Source organism: Bufo gargarizans, chromosome 1, assembly GCF_014858855.1.
Source record: "Bufo gargarizans isolate SCDJY-AF-19 chromosome 1, ASM1485885v1, whole genome shotgun sequence".
Taxonomy (NCBI): domain Eukaryota; kingdom Metazoa; phylum Chordata; class Amphibia; order Anura; family Bufonidae; genus Bufo; species Bufo gargarizans.
In genome coordinates, this window is record NC_058080.1 from 177,003,012 (window position 1) to 177,019,087 (window position 16,076).

The following is a 16,076-nucleotide window of genomic DNA, read 5'->3' on the forward strand; positions in this document are numbered from 1 at the left end:
AAGCACACAGAGCTATGGGGACTGGGTATTGCGGATGCGCTAGCGGCCATCTAGCAGCCCATGTCCTCAGCTCTATACATCAAATCCCGGTGACAGGTTCCCTTTAAGTGAATGGGACTGACCTGCAATACCAAGCACAGCTGCTGTACAATGTATGGACTGGGAGAAGGCTGCAGCACTCACAGGAGCTCCAGTGCCTTCTCAAACAGCCGATGGGCGGGGGTCCCGGGGGTCAGATCCCACCTATCAGATACTGATGACTTATCCTGAGGATAGGTCATCAGTAGTAAAAGGGCAAATAACCCTTTTAACTACATGTCCTGTACAACCATAGCTTTATGGCGACTGCAGCAACACATCTGCATTGCTGCTGCAGTTCCCATTCAAGCACTGTTATAATACTCCTGCGCAGTCTCTTCACATGCTCAGGATTAGATGAGAATTTAGTTAAATCCATTCCCAATCTGATTCCAATGGAAGTAAATGATGAAGCATCAGGGAAAAAAAAAAAAAACCCACTGATTTCTGTCTGGAGCTCAGGAGAAAAAATATTTAATCTGCGGGATGAATGAAGCCTCATTCACACATCAGTGTTTGGTCAGTGATTTCCATCAGTGATTGTGAGCCAAAACCAGGAGCGGAGCCTCCACAGACAAAGTGTAAGGCCTCATGCACACGACCGTTGTGTGCATCCGTGTCCGTTGTGCCGTTTTCAGTTTTTTTCCGCGGACCCATTGACTTTCAATGGGTCCGTGGAAAAATCAGAAAATGCACCATTTTGCACCCGAGACCATGATCCGTGTATCCTGTCCATCAAAAAAATATGACCTGTCCTATTTTTTTGACGGACAACGGTTCACGGACCCATTCAAGTCAATGGGTCCGTGAAAGAACACGGATGCACACAAGATTGGCATCTGTGGCCGTAGGTTACTTTCATACAGACGGATCCGAAGATCCGTCTGCATAAAAGCTTTTTCATAGCCGAGTTTTCACTTCGTGAAAACTCAGATCCAACAGTATATTCTAACACAGAGGCGTTCCCATGGTGATGGGGACGCTTCTAGTTAGAATACACTACAAACTGTGTACAAGACTGCCCCCTGCTGCCTGGCAGCACCCGATCTCTTACAGGGGGCCGTGATCCGTACAATTAACCCCTCAGGTGCTGCATTAACATTGGTGGCAGTGTGCGCCCCCCCCCCTTCCTCCCTCTATTGTTTTAATACATTGGTGGCAGTGTGCGGCCTCCCCTCCCCCCCCCCGATCATTGGTGGCAGCGGAGTTCCGATCGGAGTCCCAGTTTAAATCGCTGGGGCTCCGATCGGTAACCATGGCGACGAGGACACTACTGCAGTCCTGGTTGCCATGGTTACTTAGCCTTAGCAATAGTAGAAGCATCATACTTACCTGCTGGCTGCTGCGATGTCTGCGTCCGGCCGGGAGCTCCTCCTACACTGCCACCAATGCTATTATTACAATAGAGGGAGGGAGGGGGGGCGGGGGCGCACACTGGCCACCAATGAGTTAACTACAGGGGAGGGAGGAGGGGGCCCCACTGGCCACCAATGAGTTAAAAACAGGGGGGGGGGGGGTCTGCCCCCTGCTGCCTTGCAGCACCTGCCAGGCAGCAGGGGGCAGTCATGTACACAGTTTTTTTGTATATTCTAACCTGAAGCGTCCTCATCACCATGGGAACGCCTGTGTTAGAATATACTGTCAGATCTGAGTTTCACGATGTAGCTCATATCCGACAGTATATTCTAACAGAGGCGTTCCCATGGTGATGGGGACGCTTCAAGTTAAAATGTTCGGTTGTCCGCTTGTGAGCTCCGTTTGAAGGGGCTCACAAGCGGCCTCAAACGCATCCGTCCAGCCCTAATGCATTCTGAGTGGACGCGGATCCGCTCAGAATGCATCAGTTTGGCAGCGTTCAGCCTCCGCTCAGCAGGCGGACACCTGAACGCTGCTTGCAGCATTCGGGTGTCCGCCTGGCCGTGCGGAGGCAAGCGGATCCGTCCAGACTTACAATGTAAGTCAATGGGGACGGATCCGTTTGAAAATGACACAGTATGGCTCAATTTTCAAACGGATCCGTCCCCCATTGACTTTCAATGTAAAGTCTTGACGGATCCGTCTGAGGCTACTTTCACACTTAGAAATGTTTTAACAATATAATGCAGACGGATCCGTTCTGAACGGACCCACCGTCTGCATTATATAAGCGGATCCGTCTCAGACGGATCTGCTCTGAACGCAAGTGTGAAAGTAAAGGGACTCCTGACTTTACATTGAAAGTCAATGGGGTTGGATCCGCTTGCGAATGCACCATATTGTGTTAACGTCAAACGGATCCGTCCCCATTGACTTGCATTGTAATTCAGGACGGATCCGTTTGGCTCCGCACGGCCAGGCGGACACCAAAACGACTTTTTTTTTCATGTCCGTGGATCCTCCAAAAATCAAGGAAGACCCACGGACGAAAAAACGGTCACGGATCACGGACCTACAGACCCCGTTTTTGCGGACCATGAAAAAATACTGTTGTGTGCATGAGGCCTAAGGGAAAGATCTGCACCTGTTCTGTGTTTACAGCCGCACCTGGTTTTGGATTAAAAATCACTGACCGAACACTGACGTGTGACTGAGGCATTAGGGAACATGCACACAGCAGTGCAGATTATCTGGATTTTTGTGCAGATTTTACTGCATTTCTGCACCAAAATCTGCTTGTGTTACTTGTGGATTTTTTCACAGATTTTGGCCCTTTTTCACCTCATTCCAAAAGGTGAAATCTGTACTGAAAATCCACACAATTGACATGGAGCGGATTTCAAGATCTGCACCACAAGTCACAAATGTCTTCTACTTAACTGGTACTGTATCACTCCGTGGATTTCCCAGTCAAAAGTCTGGACATAATAAGCACTGTGTGCATGTGTCCTGAAAGGGAACCGCTCCTGTATAAAGGGGCTCTCCAGGAATGGATCATAATGACCTATCATCTGGATAGGTCATCACTATCACATCACAGGGGTCCGAGTCCCAGTACCCCCACCAATCAGCTGTTTCAGAGATGCGCAGCCGTCTACCGGAATCTCTCCGCGCACAGCGCTGTACATCGTATAGCGGCAGTGCTTGGAATTGCAGCTCAGACCCATTGACTTGAACGGGGCTGAGCTGCAACTAGACTATGTGACAGGCGAACGGTGATGTAACATGGCCTAGGAAGAGGCCATGGCGCCCAACAGCTGATCCGCGGGGGTCCTGGTTGTCGGACCATGTTCATTCTCCGGAAAAGATACGCCTCGTTAATGGGACCAACACTGATTTACAAAATACAAAATAAAGAATAAAAGGAAAAAGCTGACTTTTATAAATCTGCTCATAAAATAAAACAATATATTAACCTTTAATTCCCCGGCAGCAGATTTCAGGACCCTCCCACGCTGTGATCTGGCAGCAGGAAACGTTGCCTACCTTCGCCAGGACTCTGAATATCCTGCTTCTCTCAGCTACTTCCTTTTCCTTATCTTTTTGGTAAAACACTCATAAACCTTAGCTCTTAGTTGTCCTCCAGTAAGCTGCAGCTATAAAGCACAAACGTGATAACTGTACAGTGCGCGATTAACCCCTACATAGGACTACAAGAGTGAAGCCCACTCTGCCTATACCCAGTAGTAAAAGGTTGGGGGCATTTCGTGTAAGGACCCTACGGCGAGAACTTGGCTCCGTTCCTTCCTCTGCAGATGAACACTGTGGCCCTAACGCCTCATACAACCAGCATGGGATTAGGATACCTGTACTTTCATCACACTGCGACGTATCCAACACCCGCCATGTAATCTCCACTGGTATATAGTGCATTCTCCCGTTCACCCCGCCGAGCGTGCGTGTGTCCTATGCCGCCACATTGAAATGAACGGGTCCGCATCCGATTAGCTCCGCATCCGATTAGCAAAAAATGTGGACAGAAACTACGGTCCTGTGCAAAAGGATTTGAAGGGATTTTTATATTGATATAGATCCTGGGGATAGGCTATCGGATTGATGGGGGTAGTCAAACAACCCACTGATCAACCGTTCAGGGGTAGGTCTGGCACCGACACATCTACAGTAACCAGTTCCGATAACGACACTATAGATGGAACGGCGTAGATCCGGCACCGGCGCCCACCACACAGCATCTCACCGGGGTGTGCACACACTGCCGGCAGTAACAAGGACTAGGAGCACCCACTCTCACCCCAGGAGCACCCACTTCTGGTGAAGGAGCCTAAATACTCAGGGCACACGTGAGCCACTTCTGATTGGCTGAGGGCAGATGCCATTTAAACAGACCTTGGACTACATGGGTGCAGGGTGACAGTCTGTGCACAGAGGAGGTGGAAAGTACTGGGTGACCACCAGCTCCCTCCATACAGGTGCACACTCCCCGCCTACCTGTTGCTTCCATGACACAAGTAATGGCCACATCCACCTTCTTACCTGCTAATGCTGGCTGTCCCTCCCCCACGTGTCGGCGTCCGCACCGGCTCCCCTACCTCCCGGTCTTCCTGTCACACCAGCTGAATGACCCAACAACCCTACAGACACTTCCAACACCACCCGGAAGTGTAGCCACTTAGCCGGCCTCTCTAGCCGTGAACTATCAACTCTATGTTCCGGATTTCCCCCTGAAGTCACTGTCTGACGTGTATCACCCTCTACAAACATGGCGGCGCGTCAGACTAGTTGATAGGCGTTGCCGCCCTCTGCTGGTGGGAAGAGAATTTGCACGTTTGGATGACGTTCCCTATAGTTTCCTTTATTGATGCGTTTTAAAATGAAATATTTTTATGAAATATTTGCATGTTTGGAGGACATCTTAAAAGGACACTTCCATAATAAAAAAACAGCCCCTATTAACTACCGATTTGCGACTATTCTAAATGGGGTGTGGTTTAAAGGGAACCTGTCGTATGGATTTTGTGTATAGAGCTGAGGACCTGGGTTGCTAGATGGCCGCTAGCACATCCGCAATACCCAGCCCCCATAGCTCTGTGTGCTTTTATTTTATATAAAAAACTATTTGATACATATGCAAATTACCCTGAGATGAGTCCTGTAAGTGAGATGAGTCAGGGACAGGACTTATTTCAGGTTAATTTGCATATGCGTAACATCCCAGAGTATGTCACTAAAACTACTGTCACCCGGCTACATAATGTTAAGTGTATATTTATTATGATCCAGTGTAATCTTGCTTTGCATTGTTCCTTGTGTGCATTTGCCATGCCTGTTTTGTATTACTGCTGTGGTTTTCCATGTGCACCAGCGGGTGGCAGCAGCGTGTAGCAGGTTATAGTTAGTATCTAGCCTGGAATAGTCCATTCCAGGTTAGCTCCCCCCTTTCTGAGGAGAAATTGAATGTTCCCACTTCCTACCTCATGGGGAGGAAGGAAAGGTCTAGGCAGTGTGAACCAGCCCCCTGCTGGGATAGGATGTGTTAGTAGGGGCTCCTAGAATCAGGGACCCCAACCCTGGATTCTGCCTCGGCTGAGGCAGAGATCCATCCTCCCAGCCTGAGTCATCTACCTCAGCTGGATGACCAGAGAAGCAGCCATCCACAGAACTATAGATCTCCAGGAAGACACCATCATACCCTGCGAGCAGTCCTGTGAGTACAGATCCCAAGACCAGGAGAAGATAAGTACCTCCTCAGCTAGTCAGGCCCAAACTAAGCAGACTAAAGACAGAGCAGAAGATAGATACCTGCCAGACTCTACTAGGCGTATGTACAAGAAGCAGAATAGATAAATTCCTGTCACATATTGCCAAAACCTGCTGGGACCCAAGACTTATGCTGTACCTTGTATGGATCAAAGCTTCCATTCAGTAAACTCAAGTTGGACTTTATTACCAGACTGGATCTCAATTATTTCATCAAAACTCCTGCTAACCGCACTGAATTTTAAAGGGACTCTGTCACCACTTTCTAACCCCCACTTTTAAAACTATAGTTCTGTCCATGGAGCCCCTGTGATTACAATGGTGTTGTTATATGCGAAATCCGAAGGCTCGTTTTGATAAAAAAAACTTTTATCTAACCTGTCACTCATGAGGATAAGGTGCCCAGGGCGTTTCTCCTGGTCTGAACATGCCGCCCGCCGCCGTCGCCGTTGGTGCCCAGCTCCTCCTCTGCCTTGAATTAGCGCCGCCTGAATGGGAAGAAATACGCCTCCGGCTCTCCCTCAGTCCCCCCTCCTTCTTTTCTAAGATCCCGCGCGTGCAGCAGTGTTCGCGTCAGCGGGAGGTTGAGCGAAGTGCGCATGCGCGTGCGCATGCGCACTTCGCTCATTGAGGCTGAATCGAAAAGTCTGCACGGGCGCATCAGGCACAGGCCTGTGCGCACGCGCGAAATTTTAGAAAAGGAGGGGGGACTGAGGGAGAGCCGGAGGCGTATTTCTTCACATTCAGGCGGCGCAGAAAGGATCAGAGGAGGAGCTGGGCACCAACGGCGGCGGCGGAGAGCGGCATGTTCAGACCGGGAGAAACGCTCTGGGCACCTTATCCTCATGACTGACAGGTTAGATTAAAGGTTTTTTTATCAAAACGAGCCTGCGGATTTCGCATATAACAACACCATTGAAATCACAGGGGCTCCATGGACAGAACTATAGTTTTAAAAGTGGGGGTTAGAAAGTGGTGACAGAGTCCCTTTAATGCAAGTGAGCCAGGATTCAGGAGTCCAGCCGTACCACCAAGGTAGGAGACACCGTTGACACTACACAGAGACATTATCCCCCTCTGGCATATGAGCGATAACATCTTTAAGGGCCCTGCTATAGTACCTGCGCAAGCTGCAATTGGCGTCACAAACTATTACACATATATACTGACCCACTGCATAGCAACCCCACTGACCCAGTGTCCTGCTCATTGCATTTAAGTGGAGTCACGAACAGGATCGGATTGAATTGTGTGTCCATCTCTGCTAACAGATCCGAATCCAATTGTGTGTGTGAACGGATCCCATTGCATGTTTCACAGTACTGCAAGCGCTGACACTTGTGCAAAGACCCTGAAAAGTGACTGCATTGCTGTGCCAGAAAGCGCTAGACATGCGCTCCAGCATTCAAAGAGTTAATTCGACATTGTGAAATTTGCCATATTCGTTAAAATGGCGCTTCATCTTCATGCCCAGAAACAAAGGAACAAAATAACGCCCTCTCAAGAGAGTGAAATTGCTGAATCCGACCCCCAGAAGCGGGAAAATCTAGTAACTCCCCCTCAAGAGCGTGAAGATAACGAATACGCCCCTTTGGAAGTGGGAAAAATAGAGACTGCCCTCCATGAACTTGTTATTGGGACCCGAGGTGATAAAGACTCCACCCTCTGCGCCCCTCCCTTAGTTCTGGCAATCAGTGTGTTCAGAAGAACAGCAAACATGGCCTACCCACGTCCCAGGTGGAATGAGGTCTGGAGGCAGTGGATCCCTCCGTGCCCAAAGGCCCAGCATCATCTACCCTGGCCAGCATTCCAGAGGAGTCGGAGAAAGCCGCCGCTGATGACCCGATCCCTGATGTGAAGAGCCAGGATTTAATCAAGTTCCCGGAGGCCGTGGATCCCTCCGCTGAGTCAAGTGCCCCCGCGGAAGACGACGTGCCTGTGAAGATGGAGGTCGACATCAAGACTGTTCCCGTAGAGGACGCCGCTGACGCTGCACCCATCAACACTGACAAGTCGCTGACTGAGGCGAAGATGGTGCCAGAGTCCCATGATCACATCCAGGAGGCACCGGAACTGGCTGTGACATCAGGTAGGAGATGCCCCGCTCCCTGAGGCCCAGGCCCGGTCCTCCCCTGTACCGCGTCCAGAAACCCCAGCACCTGCCATCAGCCTTACGCCAGCAAAGCCACAGCCACCTACTGGTGCAGCGGAGGCAGCTGGTGATTCCACTCCGCCGCTCAGCTATGAGAAGTTAAGAAGCCTTAACCCTGAGGTGCCCCATGAAATAACGGCCTTTGCCCAGACCGCTTGGGAATATAATCCGCGGTTGAAGAATGGGTAAAGCAGGTCATCGATAGCCCCCAGCCAGGAGACCCCAAACTGACCCGGCGTACTGGAACTGTATTGTGGTTCTCTGTGGAGAGGGATGTAGGGTTCCTGCAGGTGAACTACTCGGGCACTGAAGTATTTGTAGGCCGCCGCTCAGTAAAACTGCATTATCTGCCCCAAGAAAGGCACAACCTTTATGTGGGGGATCAGGTGGAATACACCCCCATGCGGTCCATGCAAGGACTCTTTGCCACTGGAGTCACCTTACTGCAAAAGCCACTCTCCCCTGCCGTCACCCCAGAGTCCTGGCAGGAGGATCCAGGCTCTGCGGGCAGGACCAGATGCCTCCAGGAAACCCCGGATGGCTGCCTACTCTTCAAAGAAAAGGTTCAACCTGCCCCTGCACCTTTGATCCCGGACCTGTCACCACCACCAACACTGAGGGTAGGACAAATCAACAATAGTGTGCTGACCTTCAACCCCAAGGTCCAACCGTGTTTTATGCCTCCCTATATGCTTCCCTGGAAGCAGCCCCAGGCAACTGTTCCAGCTCTCCCTGAGCCACTGCAGCCAGAAGTTCTGCCCCTTCCTGCACCAGTGTGGATCCCGGGCTGCAGAGAATTACTGCTGCATTTTCCAGGCTGTCTGCACAGCCAATCCCTACTGCCACCGTTAGAGGGCAGTGGCGCACCACTACCAATGCCACTCTAAGCTACCACCAGAGGCAGGAATTACCTCTCATGCACTTCAGCAGCTCCAGCAGGTGTCCCCTGTCAAGAAAAATCCATCAATGACATTGTTCTGGGAGCCACTCCATGGACTGCTATCTGACGGGTGAGGACCTGTTTGGCATTTGTGTGCTGTTTTAACCGTTTTTGTTCCAGGTTGCCAGTGTTTGTCCTCATCCAGATGATCATGCTCAGTTAGGACTCCCCCCATCAGCACTTAACCCCCTCATGTCCAAGTTAACAGTTTTATCCCCTTTCTCAGGTTACTTGATAGCCTTTGCTGCTCTTATGACATTTTATTTAACCCTTTGGATTACAATTTACTCCTTTGCCCTGTGGATTGCAAGTAACTTTTATCAGTTTCCAGAGGATTCTACAACTTTAAGCACTTCAAGTAAACATGACTCAAGTTATTGTTGAGCCCCATTTTGCACTTATAAAATTGCACTATTTTATTATAAAAATGTTTTATGGCAAAGTAAAAGCTTGCACCCAATGAAAGGACTCAAACGTGATACCTGAGCTCTTTGTAATTTTTCATACTGTAATATTTTGCACTAGTAACCAGTTTACCAATTTTATGCAATGTTCAAGATAACATGCCCATTGTGTGTATTCTCCTTCTAGGTGCCGCAATGTGATTTTATGCACTGATTGTGACAATTGCACTTAACCATTGCACTTAACAAAAATTGTAGCAACTTACAAACCGGATTCCAAAAAAGTTGGGACACTATACAAATCGTGAATAAAAACTGAATGCAATGATGTGGAGGTGCCAACTTCTAATATTTTATTCAGAATAGAACATAAATCACAGAACAAAAGTTTAAACTGAGAAAATGTACCATTTTAAGGGAAAAATATGTTGAATCAGAATTTCATGGTGTCAACAAATCCCCAAAAAGTTGGGACAAGTAGCAATAAGAGGCTGGAAAAAGTAAATTTGAGCATAACGAAGAGCTAGGTCAAATGGCAACATGATTGGGTATAAAAAGAGCTTCTCAGAGTGGCAGTGTCTCTCAGAAGCCAAGATGGGTAGATCATCACCAATTCCCACAATGTTGCGCAGAAAGATAGTGGAGAAATATCAGAAAGGTGTTACCCAGCGAAAAATTGCATCTATCATCATCAACTGTGCATAACATCATCCGAAGATTCAGAGAATCTGGAACAATCTCTGTGCGTAAGGGTCAAGGCCGTAAAACCATACTGGATGCCCGTGATCTCCGGGCCCTTAAACAACACTGCACCACAAACAGGAATGCTACTGTAAAGGAAATCACAGAATGGGCTCAGGAATACTTCCAGAAACCATTGTCAGTGAACACAATCCACCGTGCCATCCACCGTTGCCAGCTGAAACTCTACAGTGCAAAGAAGAAGCCATTTCTAAGCAAGAGCCACAAGCTCAGGCGTTTTCAATGGGCCAGGGATCATTTAAAACGGAGTGTGGCAAAATGGAAGACTGTTCTGTGGTCAGGCGAGTCACAATTCGAAGTTCTTTTTGGAAATCTGGGACACCATGTCATCCGGACCAAAGAGGACAAGGACAACCCAAGTTGTTATCAACGCTCAGTTCAGAAGCCTGCATCTCTGATGGTATGGGGTTGCATGAGTGCGTGTGACATGGGCAGTTTGCATGTCTGGAAAGGCACCATCAATGCAGAAAAATATATTCAGGTTCTAGAACAACATATGCTCCCATCCAGACGTCATCTCTTTCAGGGAAGACCCTGCATTTTTCAACAAGATAATGCCAGACCACATTCTGCATCAATTACAACATCATGGCTGCGTAGGAGAAGGATCCGGGTACTGAAATGGCCAGTCTGCAGTCCAGATCTTTCACCTATAGAGAACATTTGGCGCATCATAAAGAGGAAGGTGCAAAGAAGGCCCAAGACGATTGAACAGTTAGAGGCCTGTATTAGACAAGAATGGGAGAGCATTCCTATTTCTAAACTTGAGAAACTGGTCTCCTCGGTCCCCAGACGTCTGTTGAGTATTGTAAGAAGAAGGGGAGATGCCACACAGTGGTGATAATGGCCTTGTCCCAACTTTTTGGGGATTTGTTGACACCATGAAATTCTGATTCAACACATTTTTCCCTTAAAATGGTACATTTTCTCAGTTTAAACTTTTGTTCCGTGATTTATGTTCTATTCTGAATAAAATATTGACATTTGCCATCTCCACATCATTGCATTCAGTTTTTATTCACAATTTGTATAGTGTCCCAACTTTTTTGGAATCCGGTTTGTATTTAAGTGTGCCTCTTTTACAGCTCTTGTTCTCTTCCCCCTTATACGGATTGTCTACATAGGGACGTTGAATACTAATGGCCTACACCCGGTGATATATACCCATAGGTACCCAGGGTAAGTCCAGACAGATCCAGTTACACAGGTACCCCTGCTGCATCGGGAATCGTTAGAAGCCCTAGGCTGCTCCTTCCCGCTTGGTAAATGTTCCGGATTGTTCCCATCCGGAGGTGTCTCATTTCCAGGAGCACACGGGATTAAAGATTCTCCTCCTGTGACATTGCCAGAAGACACGGAGTCGATAAATACCTCCCCTTCTGAGCCATGTGCCCAAGGTACGGGCCCTCAAACCTTAGAGCCATACTTAAGCTTCCTCTTAGTCATCATAGTGATCGTGCTACAAGCCAAATTTCTTCAGGCTATGATGCAGGGAAGGGAATACAGGATAAAGCCACCCTTCTATTTGTGGGCTTTGCATTACCCAATGGTGGGATTACGGAGTAAAGACACCCCCATGCTTTCTTTGATGTCTATCGAGCTCAGGACATACGAAGTCAGTCAGTAATGTTTGCTTTGTGCAGTATTAGGTTACCTGGTTATACCAAGAGAAGGAAACTGTGTGTTGGACACCTTACTCTAGCGGGCAGGAACCTCGAGGAAACTGTTATATGTTTTGTTTTTGTTTGTCATTTTATGTACAAACCGGATTCCAAAAAAGTTGGGACACTAAACAAATTGTGAATAAAAACTGAATGCAATTATGTGGAGATGGCAAATGTCAATATTTTATTTGTAATAGAACATAGATGACAGATCAAAAATGTAATCCGAGTAAATGTATCATTTTAAAGGAAAAATACGTTGATTCAAATTTTCACGGTGTCAACAAATCCCCAAAAAGTTGGGACAAGTAGCAATAAGAGGCTGGAAAAAGTAAATTTGAGCATAACGAAGAGCTGGAAGACCAATTAACACTAAGTCAATTGGCAACATGATTGGGTATAAATAGAGCTTCTCAGAGTGGCAGTGTCTCTCAGAAGCCAAGATGGGTAGAGGATCACCAATTGCATGTCTGGAAAGGCACCATCAATGCAGAAAAATATATTAAGGTTCTAGAACAACATATGTTCCCATCCAGACGTCATCTCTTTCAGGGAAGACCCTGCATTTTTCAACAAGATAATGCCAGACCACATTCTGCATCAGTCACAACATCATGGCTGCGTAGGAGAAGAATCCGGGTACTGAAATGGCCAGTCTGCAGTCCAGATCTTTCACCTATAGAGAACATTTGGTGCATCATAAAGAGGAAAGTGCAACAAAGAAGGCCCAAGACGATTGAACAGTTAGATCCCTGTATTAGACAAGAATGGGAGAGCATTCCTATTTATAAACTTGAGAAACTGGTCTCCTCGGTCCCCAGACGTCTGTTGAGTGTTGTAAGAAGAAGGGGAGAAGCCACACAGTGGTGAAAATGGCCTTGTCCCAACTTTTTGGGGATTTGTTGACACCATGAAATTCTGATTCAACATATTTTTCCCTTAAAATTGTACATTTTCTCTGTTCAAACTTTTGTTCCGTGATTAATGTTCTATTCTGAATAAAATATTAGAAGTTGGCACCTCCACATCATTGCATTGAGTTTTTATTCACGATTTGTATAGTCCCAACTTTTTTGGAATATGGTTTGTATATTCATGCAGCGCTTTGTATTGTATTGGGTATCCAGAGCTGATTCCTCCACCCTCTTAGCATATGCCGAGGACGGCTTCACTTAAAGTAAGCGGGTATGTAACATCCCAGAGTATGTCACTAAAACTACTGTCACCCGGCTACATAATGTTAAGTGTATATTTATTATGATCCAGTGTAATCTTGCTTTGCATTGTTCCTTGTTTGCATTTGCTATGCCTGTTTTGTATTACTGCTGTGGTTTTCCATGTGCACCAGCAGCATGTAGCAGGTTATAGTTAGTATCTAGCATGGAATAGTCCATTCCAGGTTAGCTCCCCCCTTTCTGAGGAGGAGTGGAATGTTCCCACTTCCTACCTCATGGGGAGGAAGGAAAGGTCTAGGCAGTGTGAACCAGCCCCCCGCTGGGGTAGGCTGTGTTAGTAGGAGCTCCCAGAAACAGGGACCCCAACCCTGGATTCTGCCTTGGCTGAGGCAGAGATCCATCCTCCCAGCCTGAGTCATCTACCTCAGCTGGACGACCAGAGAAGCGGCCATCCACAGAATTATAGATCTCCAGGAAGACACCATCATACCCTGCGAGCAGTCCTGTGAGTACAGATCCCAAGACCAGGATAAGATAAGTACCTCCTCAGCTAGTCAGGCCCAAACTAAGCAGACTAAAGACAGAGCAGAAGATAGATACCTGCCAGATTCTACTAGGCGTATGTACAATAAGCAGAATAGATAAATTCCTGCCACATATTGCCAAAACCAAGACTTATGCTGTACCTTGTATGGAATAAAGCTGCCATTCAGTAAACTCAAGTTGGACTTTATTACCAGACTGGATCTCAATTATTTCATCAAAACTCCTGCTAACCACACTCAATTTTATTGCAAGTGAGCCAGGATTCAGGAGTCCAGCCGTACCACCAAGGTAGGAGACACCGTTGACACTACACAGAGACATTATCCCCCTCTGGCATTCCTCACCTGGTATATGAGCTATAACATCTTAAAATGGCCCTGCTATAGTACCTGCACAAGCTGCAATTGGCGTCACAAACTATTACACATATATACTGACCCACTGCATAGCAACCTTACTGACCCAGTGTCCTGCTCATTGCATATGTATCAAATCATTTTTTTTTTACACAATAAAAGCACACAGAGCTATGGGGACTGGGTATTGCGGATGTGCTAGCGGTCATCTAGCAACCCATGTCCTCAGCTCTATACACAAAATCCCAGTGACGGGTTCCCTTAAGGAATCAGGGAGTGGGACTGAAGAAAGGGGCATTGCCAGGGGTGATCCACCAATAGGGTTGCCACTTTTTCTTCAAGCCAAACCCGAACAGAAGGGAGGGAGGGCCCCCTTCCAGGTCCCACCCATGTCCCACCTCCAGCCCCACCCATGTCCCGCCTCCAACCACACCCATGTCCCGCCTCCAACCCTGGTCGCTGTTGCACCGCAATCGTTACGCGCCTGATCCCACGCCTGCGCCGTCCTGTTTAGTATGCGGCGCAGGTGCGGGACTTACGGGACGAAGAGGAGAACTCAGACGTCAATCAACTGGACATGGGCGTGCCACTGCCAAAGGGTGAATAGACGGAGCCTCTAGGTGCTGCAGCAACGCCCTCATAGCACCTAGAGGCTCATTAGCATATTATACATCTTTATTTTAAGAGCACGGCGGCAGGCAGGGAGTTATGAAGCACACTGTTATGTATTGCTGACATTAGCACATCACTAATGTCCGCCAGATACATAACATAACTTTTTATTCTGATTGACAGATTCAGAAACCTGTTTAAACACTGTTACATACACACTTCAAATGTTTTATATGTATACCTTTTTAGAAGTAGATGATTATCTGGTGTCAGGACTCAGGACTGTCTTGGTCAGGTTGAAAAACGACTGCTGCACTGTCTGCAGGCAGGGCACAGTGGGCACTGGGCTGGGCACTAGTTGGGCAGGCTGCTGGAGCCTGGAGCTGCTGGACTGGAGAAGAAGAATGATTTCAATTCTCCCTCCCTGCCTCTCTCTCTGATGTCACTTCCTGTGTGGACCTGACTTCCTTATCAGAGAGAAGGAGGGAGGGACTGGGAGGCAGGGGAGGAGCGAGGGAGACTGAACAGTGAGTGAGCCGCTGCGCTGCCTGGCAGCCGCATCACTGTGTAGTGTAGACTGGAAGAGGGAGGGAGCGCTGCGCTCAGCTCAGCTGATCACCCTGCCGCCCTAGTGACAGGCAGCTTAAATATGTGATCGGTCTCGGTCGGACGTCCACACTGTCTGCAGTTTGAATGAATAATCCTGTGCCCGGGTCTAAGAAAGGCTTGTACCCGGGCACAGGATTACAAACCCGGACTGTCCGGGTCAATCCCGGACGGGTGGCAACCCTATCCACCAATGAGGCCTGAGATGATAGCCTCAGGCAGCACCAGTTTTGGGCAAGAGGGGGGCAGCAGAAGGGCCATGGGTAATGAGCTCTTTCATTGTGGCAAGGGGTTAGGTTAAGAAATTGGCATGGGAGGGTGCTGATTCAGTTTTTGTGTCAGGCAGCAGAAAGGCTAGGTGTATCCATGGGCATACCAATGCGTGAAACTATATTCCAGAGCATTGAGCGCTCCACCTTCCAACCTCTCAGAAACCCAGCATGAAAGCTTGTCAGTCATGCCATTAGCACAGCAGACCATTTACTGTGACCAAAGACGGATAAGTGACGCAGTGAGGCTACTTTCACACATGCGCTAAAGATATTCCACAGGCTGTTCTTGCAGAAAAACAGCATGCCGGAGTTCACCATTAGGCCCCTTTCACACAGGCGAGTATTCCGCGCGGGTGCAATGCGTGAAGTGAACGCATTGCACCTGCACTGAATCCTGACCCATTCATTTCTATGGGGCTGTTCACATGAGCGGTGATTTTCACGCATCACTTGTGCATTGCGTGAAAATCGCAGCATGCTCCTCTTTGTGCGTTTTTCACGCAACGCAGGCCCCATAGAAGTGAATGGGGCTGCGTGAAAATCGCAAGCATCCGCAAGCAAGTGCGGATAAGGTGCGATTTTCACGCACGGTTGCTAGGAGATGATCGGGATGGAGACCCGATCATTATTATTTTCCCTTATAACATGGTTATAATGGAAAATAATAGCATAGTCCACTTGCTCGCGTAGCCGGCATCTCCTTCTGTCTTGATCTTAGCTCTGTGTAGCAACAAGGACCTGTGGTGACGTCACAGTCATCACATGATCCATCACATGATCTTTTACCATGGTGATGGATCATGCGATGAGCGGAGTGACGTCACCACAGGTCCTGTTGCTACACAAAGCTAAGATGAAGACAGAAGGAGATGCCG

The 16,076-nt window shown here is 48.0% G+C and overlaps 1 protein-coding gene across 1 annotated transcript in view; it reads right to left on the bottom strand.

Moving 5' to 3' along the window:
• The window catches only part of ARFIP1 (ADP ribosylation factor interacting protein 1), a 183,831-nt gene extending 179,195 nt beyond the window's left edge, over nt 1–4,636 (bottom strand). The window contains exon 1 of the mRNA XM_044300343.1: nt 4,489–4,636. The gene's annotated coding sequence lies outside the window, so the exon portion shown is untranslated. The remainder of the gene's footprint in view (nt 1–4,488) is intronic.
• Nucleotides 4,637–16,076: the final 11,440 nt, after the last annotated feature.